This window comes from Dendrobates tinctorius, unplaced genomic scaffold (genome assembly GCF_039654945.1).
Source record: "Dendrobates tinctorius isolate UK_male_01 unplaced genomic scaffold, ASM3965494v1 ptg000073l, whole genome shotgun sequence".
In the NCBI taxonomy this organism is placed as follows: domain Eukaryota; kingdom Metazoa; phylum Chordata; class Amphibia; order Anura; family Dendrobatidae; genus Dendrobates; species Dendrobates tinctorius.
The window spans coordinates 35,959,031-35,974,348 of record NW_027361741.1 but is presented as its reverse complement, the minus strand read 5'-3'; the positions used below and the strand labels follow the sequence as shown (position 1 = coordinate 35,974,348).

The 15,318-nt window shown below is 39.7% G+C and overlaps 1 long non-coding RNA gene across 1 annotated transcript in view; it reads right to left on the bottom strand.

Annotated features, from left to right (window-relative positions):
- The window catches only part of LOC141096322 (uncharacterized), a 72,508-nt gene that overhangs the window by 39,745 nt on the left and 17,445 nt on the right, over positions 1–15,318 (bottom strand). The window lies entirely within an intron of this gene.

Here is a 15,318-nt window from a genome sequence, read left to right as displayed (position 1 = left end):
AATGTGTATGTCTCTAAAAGGAAATGGGACACCTGAAAGGTTCCTCAGAAGTAAGTGAGGAGGATGTCAGAATAACTCATCTATACAGTGGGTATCAATAATCTATACATCACTATTAAGATGCCATGATTCTGAGAATGTTTTTTCGTGACATATTGTACTTCATGATAGTAGTAAAATGTGTTCAATATGACTTATTTGAAAAATAAATCTGAAATTTGGTGAAAATTTAGAACATTTTGCAATTTTCAAACTTTTTATGCCCTTAAACCAGAAAGTTATGTCACACAAAATAGTTAATAAATGTTTCCCACATGTGTACTTTACATCAGCACAATTTATGAAACATAATTTTTTTCGTTAGGAGCTTAGAATGGTTAAAAGTTGACAAGCAATTTCTCATTTTTCCAACAAAATTTACAAAACCATTTTTTAGGGTCCACCTCACATTTGAAATTACTTTCTAAAGTGCTAAAAAACACATTCAAGAAGTTTATTAACCTTTCAGGTGCTTCACAGGAACTGATGCAATGTGGAAGGAAACAAATGAACATTTAACTTTTTTTCACAAAAAATTACTTTTGATCCAATTTTATTTTATTTTCACAAGGGTAACAAGAGAAAACAGACCCCAAAATTTATTGTGCAATTTCTCCTGAACATGTCGACACCCCATATGTGTGGGAAAACTACTGTTTGGGTGCACTGCAGGGCTTGAAACGGAAAGAGTGCCATTTGATTTTTTGAATAGAAAATTTGCTGGGATCATTAGCAGGTGAGCCCCTGATGAACTTAAACAGTGGAACCCCTCACAAGTGATCCCATTTTGGAAACAAGACCCCTCAAGAAACTTATCTAGATGTGTGGTTAGCACCTTGAACCACAAGATGCTTCATAGAAGTTTATAACATTGAGCTGTGAAGATAAAAAAAGAATAAAAAATATATTTTTTCCCACAAAATTGTTATTTTAGCCCCAATTTTTTTTATTTTCAAAAGGGTAACAGAAGAAATTACACCATACAATTTGTTGTGCAATTTCTCCTGAGTACACCGATACCCATATGTGGTTGAAAACTACTTTTGAGGCACAGTGCAAAGCTCAGAAGGAAAGAAGCACCATATTGGAGTTCAGATTTTGCTGGAATGGTTTGATAGTGGTATGTCACATTGGTAGAGCCCCTGAGGTGCCAGAACAGCAGAAACCCCCTATATGTGACATCATTTTACCAACTACACCTCTCAATGAATTCATCTAGGGGAGCAGTATACCACATTATTACCTCTAAAATTTTGTTTTAACCCCAAATTTTTAATTTTTATATGGGATAATAGGAAAAATGTACTTCTCAGTTGGGGTGCAATTTCTTCCGAGTACTCCAATACTCTACATGTAATCAGGAACTACTTTTGAGGCATAGTGCAAAACTTATCAGAAAAGGAGCTCCATAATTTAGTGCAGATTTTACTGTTAGAATTTGTGGGTGCCATGACCCAATGGGAGAGCCACTGTTGTGTTAGAATAGCAGAATCCCCGATTGACCCCATTTTACAAACTACACTTCTCATTGAATTCATCTAAGAGTGCAGTGATCATATTGACACCTTGGGTGTGTCACAGAATTGAAAAAATAATTTCATTTTTACCACAAAAATTTCATGTTAGCCTAAGATTTTATATTTTCACTAGAAGAAATGGGTAAAAATGGCACCAAAATGCGTCCCACAATTTCTGTTGAATGTAGAAATGCCCCATATGTAGCTGTACAGTACTGCTTAGCTACACAAGGAGACTTGGGAGGGACAAAGGGCTATTTGCCTCATGGAGTGCATGTTTTCCTAGAATAGTTTGCAGACTCCATATACAGAGCCCCTAAGTGCTGTAAGAGCAGAATCACGTGACCTCATTTTGGAAATTTTACCCCTTTGGGAATTTGTCTACAATTGTAGTGCCCAGTACGTTGTAGTGACCAGTACACTGTGCCCAGCTCATGCTTCCATAGACATTCACCTGCAAATTAACCCGGCTCACATCGCTACAAAAATGCCAAACATGTGGACATTAATTGTGGTTTAGGCACACCTGTGCTCAGAAGGGAGGGGGCATTTGGATTTGGGAGCATAGAATTCATTGGATTTTTTTTGGGAGGGGGCAAGGAGCCATAGCACTTCTCCTTAGCCTTTGTGTGACCAGTACTGTGGAAGCCCCCTATATTACCATTGACAGATGATGATTCTGAATTTGGACTTTTTTTAGGAATTGAGTTGAAGCTTTTTTGGGGAACATTTTACATAACATTTGTGATCACATTTATCTGGCGCTCTATGCCAAGCACTGATATTAGAGTTTTCTTCTAATTCTCCGAATGACATGATTCAGATGAAACTGTTGAAGGATCCATTGATTATAATGAGGCATGAACCAAAATAGGTTTATTTATACAATTGCCTATTTATATGTATATAAAACAATTGTTTTTATTTGATGTGTGGGCAACCGTCTTCTACAGTGCCGCCAATTAACCATTTTTTTTTTTTTGCTAAATCTTTATTTAGATCTTTTTTTTGTCCTGGCTCTTTCATGACTGGAGATTTCTCTTTTGATTCATAATTCTTCAGAATGGTCTACCATTTATTTTCCAGCAGATGTATGTCCTTATAAATATTATTTATTTTGTATACATTATTTGGTTTACAGTTTGACATACAGTATATCATTTACTTAGCCCAGAATGTGCTTTGTTATTATAATGAAGCAGCAGAGATTCTCTGGACTCCATGTGGCCTCTGTTCAGCTTTGTCCTTTTCAGAAGTGCATAAAAGTGTGCCCGATGGCACTTTTATGCATGCCAAATACTATGGACACCGTCGGTTCATATGCCAGACGGTGTCCACAGTGTCTCCATCTGCCTCATTATAGGGAATCTTCTGTTGGTGGTTCCGTCTGAATCACGTATTTCAGAGACTTACACGGAAACCCCAATGAAAGCACTCAGCAAAGAACGCAAGATAAATGTGAGCTGAGCTTTACTGCTATCTTTGTGAGGTAGAGTGAACAAATCAACAGCAGGTGAAGAATTGTTTTTATTTAGTTTTTACGCTGTTCCTCGTGTAGTGTGAGTGATTAGACAACTTTATTCTTTGGGTTGGTGCGATTACAGCGATACCAAATGTATATTTTTTTATGTTTGGCTGCTGTCACACACTAAAAGTCGCTTTATTTTGCAAAAACGCATCACCATATTTTGAGATATGTAAGTTTTTCGTATTTCTGCCGACAGAGTCATGTGAGGGCTTGTTTTTTGGGGATGAGTTGACTTTTTATTGGTACTATTTTCAGGCACATGCCATTTTTTGATTGCTTTCTATGTCCATTTTTGTGGGGTAGAATGTACAAAAATCAACAATTCAGGAATTTTTTTTTATGAAGTTCCGCTTGTGGTAAAATTGATAAGGCAGCTTTATTTTTCGGGTCAGTGTGATTGCAGAGATACCACATTTATATGTTTTATTATATTTTGGTGCTTTTACACCTAAATTTTTTTTATAGAAAAAATAATTATTTTGCATCTTTGTATTCTGAGTAGAGTTGAGCGATACCGTCCGATACTTCAAAGTATCGTATCGGATGGTATCGGCCGATCTTTAAAAAAGTATCGGTATCGCCGATTCCGATACCGGAAGTCCCATTCAAGTCTATGGGACTTCCGGTATCGGAATAAGAAAAACCCTTTCCTGCCCTTGTACAGCCTCTCTGGGGTCTGTACGGGCCTTTCGGGGGGCTGTGCCGGCCTGCCAGGGGGTCTGTGCAGGCTCCGGTGGTCTGTGCCGGCCTGCCGGTGGTCTGTGCAGGCTCCGGGGGGCTGTGCCGGCCTGCCGGGGGGCTGTGCCGGCCTGCCGGGGGGCTGTGCAGGCTCCGGGGGTCTGTGCAGGCATCGTCCGATGGGACTACAAGTCCCATCGGGCGATGCCTGCTACCATGACAGTGATTGACACATTAGCCAATGATGGGACAGTAGTAGTCCCATCATCCGGCTAATGTGTTAAATGTAAAAAAAAAAAAAAAATTACATGCTACATACATACAACATGCATACTACATACATGCTACATTCATACTACATACTACATACATGCTACATTCATACTACATAAATACTACATGCAACATACATACTACATATATACTACATGCATGCTACATACATACTGCATGCTACATACATACCACATATATACTACATACATACTACATGCATGCTACATACATAACATATATACTACATGCATGCTACATACATACTACATGCTACATACTACATATATACTACATGCATGCTACATACATACTACATGCATGCTACATACATACTACATGCTACATACATACTACATATATACTACATGCATGCTACATACATACTACATGCTACATACATACTACATATATACTACATACATACTACATACATACTACATGCATGCTACATGCATGCTACATACATACCACATACATAACACATATATACTACATGCATGCTACATACATACTACATGCTACATACATACCATATACATACTACATGCATGCTACATACATACTACATGCATGCTACATACATACTACATGCTACATACTACATATATACTACATGCATGCTACATACATACTACATGCTACATACATACTACATATATACTACATGCATGCTACATACATACTACATGCTACATACATACTACATATATACTACATACATACTACATACATACTACATGCATGCTACATGCATGCTACATACATACCACATACATAACACATATATACTACATGCATGCTACATACATACTACATGCTACATACATACCATATACATACTACATGCATGCTACATACATACTACATGCATGCTACATACATACTACATGCTACATACTACATATATACTACATGCATGCTACATACATACTACATATATACTACATGCATGCTACATACTATATGCTACATACATACTACATATATACTACATGCATGCTACATACATACTGCATGCTACATGCATGCTACATACATACTACATACATACTACATGCTACATACATACCACATATATACTACATACATACAATACATTCATACAATACATACATAGACATACAGTACATATAACATAGAGTAACATACTTACCAATACTTGTCACATTGTTCCCCGAAGCCATTGTCTTTTCCGGAATAAATATTAACATAACAAACCACAAAAATACTCACCCACGATCCGAAGCAGTCCACGAGTGTGTCCCACGACGATCTTGGGTAGAGAACTGCAGCATCAGCTGTTGCTGCCGTTCTCTATGGGCTGCAGGAATCCAATGACGGAAGGTAGGTATCCTTCCGCACTGTATTCCTCCGCCACTTAAAAAAAAAAAAAGTCCCTAGTCTCACTTTATGCCATTGCTGTATGGGAATTTCCCATGCAGCAATGGCATAAAGTGAGACTAGGGACTTTTTTTTTTTAAGTGGCGGAGGAATACAGTGCGGAAGGATACCTACCTTCCGTCATTGGATTCCTGCAGCCCGTAGAGAACGGCAGCATCATCTGATGCTGCCGTTCTCTACCCAAGATCGTCGTGGGACACACTCGTGGACTGCTTCGGATCGTGGGTGAGTATTTTTGTGGTTTGTTATGTTAATATTTATTCCGGAAAAGAAAATGGCTTCGGGGAACAATGTGACAAGTATTGGTAAGTATGTTACTCTATGTTATATGTACTGTATGTCTATGTATGTATTGTATGAATGTATTGTATGTATGTAGTATATATGTGGTATGTATGTAGCATGTAGTATGTATGTAGTATGTATGTAGCATGTATGTAGTATGTATGTAGTATATATGTAGTATGTATGTAGCATGCAGTATGTATGTAGTATGTATGTAGTATGTATGTGGTATGTATGTGGCATGTAGTATGTATGTAGCATGCATGTAGTATGTATGTAGCATGCATGTAGTATGTATGTAGTATGTAGCATGTATGTAGTATGTATGTGGTATGTATGTAGCATGTAGTATGTATGTAGTATGTATGTAGTATGTATGTGGTATGTATGTGGCATGTAGTATGTATGTAGCATGCATGTAGTATGTATGTAGCATGCATGTAGTATGTATGTAGTATGTATGTAGTATGTATGTGGTATGTATGTAGCATGTAGTATGTATGTAGCATGCATGTAGTATGTATGTAGCATGCAGTATGTATGTAGTATGTATGTAGTATGCATGTGGTATGTATGTGGCATGTAGTATGTATGTAGCATGCATGTAGTATGTATGTAGCATGCATGTAGTATGTATGTAGTATGTAGCATGTATGTAGTATGTATGTGGTATGTATGTAGCATGTAGTATGTATGTAGTATGTATGTAGTATGTATGTGGTATGTATGTGGCATGTAGTATGTATGTAGCATGCATGTAGTATGTATGTAGCATGCATGTAGTATGTATGTAGTATGTATGTAGTATGTATGTGGTATGTATGTAGCATGTAGTATGTATGTAGCATGCATGTAGTATGTATGTAGCATGCATGTATGTATGTAGTATGTATGTAGTATGTAGCATGTATGTAGTATGTATGTGGTATGTATGTAGCATGTAGTATGTATGTAGCATGCATGTAGTATATATGTAGTATGTAGTATGTATGTAGTATGTATGTGGTATGTATGTAGCATGTAGCATGCATGTAGTATGCATGTAGTATGTATGTAGCATGCATGTAGTATGTATGTAGTATGTATGTAGTATGTATGTAGCATGTAGTATGTATGTAGTATATATGTAGTATGTATGTAGTATATATGTAGTATGTATGTAGCATGTAGTATGTATGTAGCATGCATGTAGTATGTATGTAGCATGTAGTATGTATGTAGCATGCATGTAGTATGTATGTAGCATGTATGTAGTATGTATGTAGTATATATGTAGTATGTATGTAGCATGTAGTATGTATGTAGCATGCATGTAGTATGTATGTAGTATTTTTTTTTTTTTTAACATTTAACACATTAGCCGGATGATGGGACTACTACTGTCCCATCATTGGCTAATGTGTCAATCACTGTCATGGTAGCAGGCATCGCCCGATGGGACTTGTAGTCCCATCGGACGATGCTTGCACAGACCCCCGGACATCAGCACAGCCCCCCGGCAGGCCGGCACAGCCCCCCGGCAGGCCGGTACAGACCCCCACAGGGTGCACAGCCCCCCGGCAGGCCGGCACAGCCCCCCGGCAGGCCGGTACAGACCCCCACAGGGTGCACAGACCACCGGCAGGCCGGCACAGCCCCCCGGCAGGCCGGTACAGACCCCCACAGGGTGCACAGACCACCGGCAGGCCGGCACAGCCCCCCCGGCAGGCCGGTACAGACCCCGGGCAGTCCACACAGCCCCCCGGCAGGCCGGCACAGCCCCCCGGCAGGCCGGTACAGACCCCGGGCAGTCCACACAGCCCCCCGGCAGGCCGGCACAGCCCCCCGGCAGGCCGGCAGAGACCCCCGGAAGGCCCGAAATGACGGCGCATCATGATGCGCACACACCGCGCATCATGATGACGTCAGTCTGTCAATCAACTTTGAACTTCCGATTCCGATGCCGAATTCCGATATTGAAAAAATATCGGAAGTCGGTATCGGAATTCCGATACAGCAAGTATCGGCCGATACCCGATACTTGCGGTATCGGAATGCTCAACACTAATTCTGAGAGCTATAACTTTTTTTATATTTCCTCTGATGAAGCTGATGGAGCTTGCTTTTTTTTTTGTAAATTCTTTATTTTAGAATTTTTTAAGTTTTTGAACATCACCATTAAACACAACACCAATTCTCAGGTACAGTTGGCGACATATTAAATAGTGTCTGGTTTAGGGCGGGAAGGGAGGAGAAAATAAGGAAAAAATAGGTAGGGGAGGAAAGGAAAAAAGAAAGGGAAGGGGAAAAGGGAACATATTCATATACAATATCAACAACATTAACAATAACAACATGTGGTTGACAACATGAGCACAATCATTGCATGGGTGCACTTCAAAAAATAACGCTTCTCCATGTATTACAATTGAGCTATCTAATATGGGGTAGTAAGGCCAGGAGCCCCAAAGCAGAAGCCACCCAATTCAGTAGAGCCTAACAAAACAAAAAACTCCAGAATGTTCCTAAAGAGGATTGTCTTCTAAGTACCTATTCCAAGGGGCCCAAGTCGACACGAAAGCTTTATGATTATAAATTTCCCAGCTAGACAGCTCCTCTAAACGATAAATCTGATTTATTTTCGTATACCATTCTCCCAACGTGGGAGGAGCTACATCCTTCCAATGGGTAGCTATCAACTGTCTCGCCGCACTCAACATCAGTGGAAGAAGCCCATGTTTTTTTGGTAAAAAATCTTTTGACGGGCATGAAAGGAGAGCTTCCGTGGCTCCAAGATCCACCTTTATTAATCCTAATTTTTTGAGAACTAACTCAACTCCCTCCCAAAAAATTCGCAATCTAGGACATTCCCAGAATATATGCGTATGATGTCCTCTAGGATTGAGGCATCGCCAGCAATCATCATTATCCACGAGGCCTAACTGGAACAACTTAGCTGGAGTTAAATGCCACCTAGTTAATATTTTATAAGAATTCTCCTGCAAAAGTACACATCTGGAAAAACCCCTAGCATTTGACAGCATTTTAGATATTTGATCTTCTGTAAACGTGATATTAAGTTCAATTTCCCACGAGTGTATAAATGAGGGTTTAGAATGTACATTCGGAGAGATGAGATGTGAGTAGGAGCTTGCTTTTTTTGCGAGACAATATGATGTTTTCAGCTGTACCTTTTTTATTTACATTTATCTTTTTTATCGCGTTTTATTCCACTTTTTGTTTTGTTTGTATGATGAAAAATCCTAGTTTTTTTGCCTCTTTTTTTTATTTTATTTTACGGTGTTCATTGAAGGGGTTACGTAATGGGACCATTTTATAGGCTGGGTCATTCTGGATGCAGCGATATCAAATATGTGTACTGTGGGTCTTTTTTTCCTAAAAATATTTATTTACAGGTACTATATATATACAAGTTGCGTTCCCATGCGGTCGGCGGGCGCGTCAAAACGATGCATCCGCATACATCCGCATGTCCTTACGTACCCAATGTTAAAGACAGAAAATAAAATTATTTTGATAAGCATAATAGGTGGCGGGAAAGAGGACAAACACTCTATGTAACCTATTACAGAATGACAATAATTAAACCACCATATTGTGGATATAGCACGGACCAACTGCAAGAATCATAGAATCATAGAATCGTAGAGTTGGAAGGGACCTCCTGGGCCATCTGGTCCAACCCCCTGCTCAAAGCAGGATTCGCTAAATCATCCCAGTCAGATGTCTGTCCAGCCTCTGTTTGAAGACTTCCATTGAAGGAGAACTCACAACTTCTCGTGGCAGCCTGTTCCACTCATTGATCACTCTAACTGTCAAAAAGTTTTTTCTAATATCTAATCTGTGTCTCCTCCCATTCAGTTTCATCCCATTGCTTCTAGTCTTTCCTTGTGCAAATGAGAATAAAGTTGATCCTTCTACAATGTGACAGCCCTTTAGATATTTGTAGACAGCTATTAAGTCTCCTATCAGTCTTCTCTTTTGCAAACTAAACATTCCCAAATCCTGCAACCTTTCCTCATAAGACAGGGTTTGCAGACCGGTCACCATTCTGGTCGCTCTTTTCTGAACTTGCTCCAGTTTGTTGATGTCTTTTTTAAAATGTGGTGCCCAAAACTGGACACAATATTCCAGATGAGGTCTGACCAAAGAGGAGTAGAGGGAAATAATGACTTCACGTGATCTAGACTGTATGCTTCTGTTAATACATCCTAGAATTGCATTTGCCTTTTTTGCTGCTGCATCACACTGTTGACTCATATTCAGTCTGTGATCTATTAGTATACCCAAGTCTTTTTCACATGTGCTGTCACTTAGCCCTATTCCTCCCATTCTATATATGCTTTTTTCATTTTTATTGCCCAGATGTAGTACTTTGCATTTCTCCCTGTTAAAAACCATTCTGTTAGTTGCTGCCCACTTCTCCAGTTTATTTAAATCTTTTTGAATCCTCTCTCTCTCTTCTCTAGTATTAGCTATCCCTCCTAGCTTTGTGTCATCAGCAAATTTAATCAGTTTACCCTCAATTCCTTCATCTAAATCGTTGATAAAGATGTTGAACAATACAGGGCCCAGGACAGAGCCCTGTGGTACCCCACTTGAGACAATTTTCCAACTGGATGTGCAGCCATTTACGACTACTCTTTGGGTCCGATCACTAAGCCAGTTATGAATCCACCTAACAGTTGCCTTGTCCATTCCATACTTAGTCATTTTTTCAATTAGCATTGTATGAGAGACTTTGTCAAATGCTTTGCTGAAGTCAAGATATACTATATCTACAGCATTTCCTTGATCCACCCAATCAGTGATACCGTCATAGAAGGAAATTAAGTTAGTCTGACATGACTTATTAGTTACAAACCCATGCTGACTCTGTTTGATCACTTCATTCTTATCCAGGTATTGACATACATGTTGTTTAATAATTTGTTCAAAGATCTTTCCTGGTATAGAAGTCAGACTCACCGGCCTATAGTTGCCTGGGTCCACCTTCTTCCCCTTTTTGAAGATAGGAACAACATTTGCTCTTCTCCAGTCTTCTGGCACTTCTCCTGTTCTCCAAGAATTTTCAAAGATTATGGAGAGGGGTTCAAAAATTTCTTCTGCTATCTCCTTCAGTACTCTGGGGTGTAATTCATCTGGACCTGGAGACTTGAATTCATTTAGGTTAGCTAAGTGTTTCCTCACTATCTTTCTGTTTATAGATATCCTGGATTCTTCTATTCCCTTAATAGGACAGTGAATAACAGTTGGTGTTACATTTCCTTTCTGAGAGAAAACAGATGCAAAATAGGAATTTAAAAGTTCAGCCTTCTCAACATCCTGTCTTACCATTTCATCATTTTCATCCTGTAAAAATCCTATAGCATCTTTGACTTTTCTTTTACTTTTGACATATCCCCAAAATCCTTTATTATTGCTTTTGACATCTCTTGCAAGCCTCAATTCATTTTCAGCTTTAGATAATCTGATTTGTGCCCTGCAGGTTCTGCAGACAGCATTATATTCTTCTTTAGATATGCCTCCCTCTTTCCATTTTATAAACATTTTTTTCTTCCTTTTTAGCATGTACTTAAGTTCTGTGTTCACCCATCCTGGTTTCCTTAAATGCTTCCTATTCTTCCCTCTTTTCGGAATTGTTAACAACTGTGCTTTGAGAATTTCATTTTTCAAGATTTCCCATCCTTCCTGGACATTTTTGTCTTTAAGGATATCCAGCCATTGGATCCCTCCAATTATCTTTCTGAATCCCTTAAAATCTGCCTTTCTGAAATCTAACCTTGACGTCTGAGTCTTCACAGGTCTTCCGCCTCTAGTTATCCAAAATTCTAAAATAGCATGGTCGCTACCTCCTAGGGTTCCAGCCACTTTTACCTCCTCAACCATTTCCTCCCTGTTTATAAGGATTAGATCCAAGGTAGCAGTTCCCCTTGTTTTCTCCCCTACCTTTTGGAAGATAAAGTTGTCAGCAAGAGAGGATAAGAATTTCCTTGACCTGTTAGTTTTGCCTGAGAGAGATTCCCAACAAATGTCTGGATAGTTGAAATCTCCCATGACAACTATGTCATATTTTTTGGAGAACTTGGCCATTTGATGCATAAAGAGTTCATCCATATCTTCAGCTTGCACAGGCGGCCTGTAGTAAATGCCTACAATGGTGTCCTTTCCATTGTTCTGTCCTTGTATTCTTACCCAAACAGTTTCCACAGAACTCCCAGTCTCTGAAGCTTCAATCTCTGTGCAGATATACGCGTTTCTAACATACAATGCAACACCCCCTCCTCTTTTATCAAGTCTGTTTCTTGCAAATAAGTTGTATTCTTCTAGTCTTGTATTCCAATCATGTGTATTGTCCCACCAAGTTTCAGTGATTCCAATGACATCATATTTCTTTTCCTGTGTTAGTAGTTCCAATTCTCCTTGTTTGTTGCCCATGCTTTGTGCATTAGTATAGAAACATTTTAGTTTGTGATTGGTTTCTCTTTCTCCAATATTTTTATTAATTAGATTCTTTCGTCTTTGTTCTTCCTTTCCACTTCTAATAGCAGAGTTCTCAATAGCATTTGTCAGGTGTATGGCTTTTTCTGGTCTTTTGCTTCCCTTCCCATGTTGTTCTAGTTTAAAGCTCTCCTTACAAGTGTAGCAAGGCGACTTCCAAATACATGCTTTCCAGTCTTCGTAAGATGCACCCCATCTCTAGCAAGTAGTCCATCGTATAAGTAGTTCACTCCGTGATCCAGAAATCCAAATCGTTGCTGACGGCACCATCGACGTAGCCAGTTGTTCACCTGCAGAATCTTATTCCACCTCCTTGTTCCATGGCCATCCACTGGGAGGATGGAAGAGAAGACCACCTGCGCTCCCAGTTCTTTCACTTTCTTGCCTAAGCCTTCAAAGTCTCTGCAGATGGTTTCCAGGTCGTTTCTTGCTGTGTCATTTGTCCCCACATGTAGTAGCAGGAATGGGTAGTCATCTGTAGGTCTGAAGAGTCCTGATATCCTGTCAGACACATCTTTAATTTTTGCACCTGGAAGACAGCACATTTCTCTTGAAGTTATATCCGGTCTGCAGATAGCGGCCTCTGTTCCTCTCAACAGGGAATCCCCCATGACCACCACTCTCCGTTTCTTCTTCACAACATTTTTCTTTCTCCATCCAGGAGGACTCTGAAGGCGTACAAGGTTGCTGTTTGTTGGCAAAGTCTTATCCTGATGTATTTCTTCATCGTTTTCCTGCGTGAGAGCCTGGTACTGGTTTCTGAGCAGTATGGGTGCTGACTGCCTCCTGATCCTCCTGCTTCTCTGGGTCAAATGTCTCCATTCCTCTGTTTCTTCAGGTGCACTTCAAATTTCTTCTCTTTCTGTAACATGAAGAGATAATTCTGCTCTGTCCAAGAACTCTTCACCTTCCTTAATGATCTTCAACGTAGCTAACCTCTCTTCGAGATTTTGCAACTTTTCCTCCAACAGGGACACAAGCTTGCATTTGTGGCATGTGAAGTTTGGCTTTTCCACTGGTAAATCTGTGAACATGTAGCAAGAAATGCAGCTCACCAAATGGCTCCTGGCCTCTTCCATCTTGAGATATCTTAAAAACGATGAAAGATGAGCCAAAATTCGCGCGCCGATAGGGTTTTTCCTCAAGACTCTTCCCCTGGTTTTCCGATTTCCTCTTTTCAGCTGCAACGGCCAAAACCCAGTGATCGTTGAGCTCGCGGAGACTCTTCACTTATCCCAGAAGGCACTGGGAATATGCAAATGATCTCCTCAAGACTCTTCCCCTGGTTTTGAAATACTAATGCATACAAAAGGACATACACAGTCATACAGTCCATAAAAATACCATATCTTTATTAAACATATACTGTATAATAGTAATACTAAGATGAACACAGACAAAAAGATGTATGGGGCTAAAAGATGGTAAAAACGGTAATGCCAGCATCCAAAATGCCCAAGGTTGAGTATGTCACAGGATATAAACCATATAACCACATAAAGATGTGAACCGTCCACAGAGGGAATACCAAACCGTATATACAACAATAATCAGCATAATATGCAATGATACAATACCTAAAAGTGCAGTGGACCGATCTCCAGGATAGTACCCGCCCACCCCGACGCGCGTTACGGTAGTAGTACCTTCCTCAAGGAGCATGTGGCATAGAATGAGCGCATAGTATAAATACCCGGGCCCCGGAAATTAAGACGTAGACACAGCGTCATGTTACCATGGTCACCGACGCAGCCGCCGGGCCGCGCACAGCCAGGCAGCTGGAAACAGGAAACACGTGGGGCCCCACATGATCCGGAAGCCGGCGCACCACTGCAGCACAGAGCGGAGGACGCGAGTGTAACCACGGTGCATGCGCATTGCGAAAACATACTACAGAGACAGCCATTAAATGAACTGGCAAATTATAAATACAGAAGGGAACCGCAAACAAGAAAATATAACACAAAATAGGCAAAAGAGCATATTATCAAGGACAATATTACATTAGTATAGTATTATAAAGTCACAACTAGGGGGGACACTATTATAATAATATAACGCTATAAAACCACCAGCAAAAGGGGCAAAAATCCAATATACCATACATTTGATAACAGCATAGTCAGAAGTATACACATTATCATGATAGCTGGAAAAGATGTAATACACAGTCAAATGAAACTGTATACACATACAGTATGTCAAAAGTAATCATAAACACATGTGAATATACAATAAGAATAATTGATGACAATATTTACAATATTCACAATATCTTATGTAATACACCACATCATCATAGCAAATGGAGATATATATAATAAATTGTCATGTGGCAGAAAATGATTACAAACATATGAAGACATACAGAGTACACAGTCAATGACAATATTAACAATATCCCATGCTGTAGAGCCCACAAATACCAGTACTCTCCCATATCATATATCAGGATAACACCACAACATTATTTAATTATATGGATGATGATGCATATTCAGTGGCCACTGCTTGCTTCAATTGATGTTAATCCCTAAATAGTAGTAAACTCGCGAAATTCCGGGACGTACACAGGCAGATAATTTCAAAACACCTAATAGAATATAAAAGAAAAAACACACATTAAAATCCAAAAACACAAAAAAGATGCGGAGGTACACCAATGTGCAGCGATCAAGTGACTAACAAAATGGTGCGAAACTGATATTTTCATTAAACCCCTGGGGATGGATGGTATCGAGAGTCCAGATCCAGCGTGTCTCCATCTGGCCAAGATGTTTAGATAAATCACCCCCTCTGATTTTGATGTTCAAAACCTCTATACCACGCACCCTGAACAGGGTGCTATCGCACTGGTGAAAAGACTTAAAATGTCCTGGAATGGTTTTAAGGGTGGTCATGTCCGTGTGAGTTGCAGCCGCCTGTATACCAAGGACATGTTCCCTTATGCGAACCTTAAATTGTCTCATTGTCAGCCGAATATAGATAAGTCCACATGGACAGGTAGCATAATAGATGACATATCTAGTTGTACAAGATATCTGCTTCTTGATCTTATAACATCTTGTACCACTAGAATAAGAGAACAAATCA